Source organism: Mandrillus leucophaeus, unplaced genomic scaffold (assembly GCF_000951045.1).
Source record: "Mandrillus leucophaeus isolate KB7577 unplaced genomic scaffold, Mleu.le_1.0 Scaffold256, whole genome shotgun sequence".
In the NCBI taxonomy this organism is placed as follows: Eukaryota; Metazoa; Chordata; class Mammalia; order Primates; family Cercopithecidae; genus Mandrillus; species Mandrillus leucophaeus.
Window position 1 is genome coordinate 736443 of NW_012102654.1, and position 846 is coordinate 737288.

Genomic DNA, 846 nt, shown 5'->3' on the forward strand with positions numbered 1-846 from the left:
TTTTTTTTTTTTTTCTTTGAGATATGGTCTTGCTCTGTCATCCAGGCTGGAGTACAGTGGCGTGATCTCGGCTCACTGCAACCTCTGCCTCTTGGGGTTCAAGCGATTCTCTTGCCTCAGCCTCCTGAGTAGCTGGGATTACAGGCACCCGCCACCACATGGGCTAAGTTTTGGTAGAGACGGGGTTTCGCCCTGTTGCCAGGCTGATCTCAAACTCCTGACCTCAGGTGATCTGCCTGCCTCGCTTGGCCTCTGAACGTGCTGGGATTACAGGCGTGAGCCACCGCACCTGGCCACTCTTTTAAACTTAGAGAATGAACTTGAGACAGACAAGCATAGGTATGAGATGGCAAGTTAGGAGGAAGAAATTACAGTGGCTTAAAACTGAATCTGTGGTGGAGATGGGGGGAAAAAGATGGATTTGAGAAATATCCAGGAAGTACAATCAGTAAGATGGGATGAATGACGGGATATAGTCACCCTAAAGTGTCAAAGGACACACCTAGCTTGCTTTGGAATTACAGCTGCATTTCTTAAGGGACAGCATCTTGTGGTCCAGAAGGAGTGTGGGAGTGGCGTGTCAGGCAGTCATGCAGAAGCATTGACTGCGCCGTTGGATACAAGAGTCGGGAACTCAGAAGAGAGACCTGGCTGAGACAGAGACTTTGGACTTAATCAGCAACCAGTGGTAGGTGAAGCCACAGAATGGATAACATGACCTGGGGCTGGAGGAGCGGATGGAGAGAAAAAAGAAGGTGTAGGAAGAGCCCAGAGAACTCCAACATTGAAAGATTTGCAGAGGAGAAGCTAAAAGGAGGTTGAAAAGGCCAGACAGCAAGAGGAAAA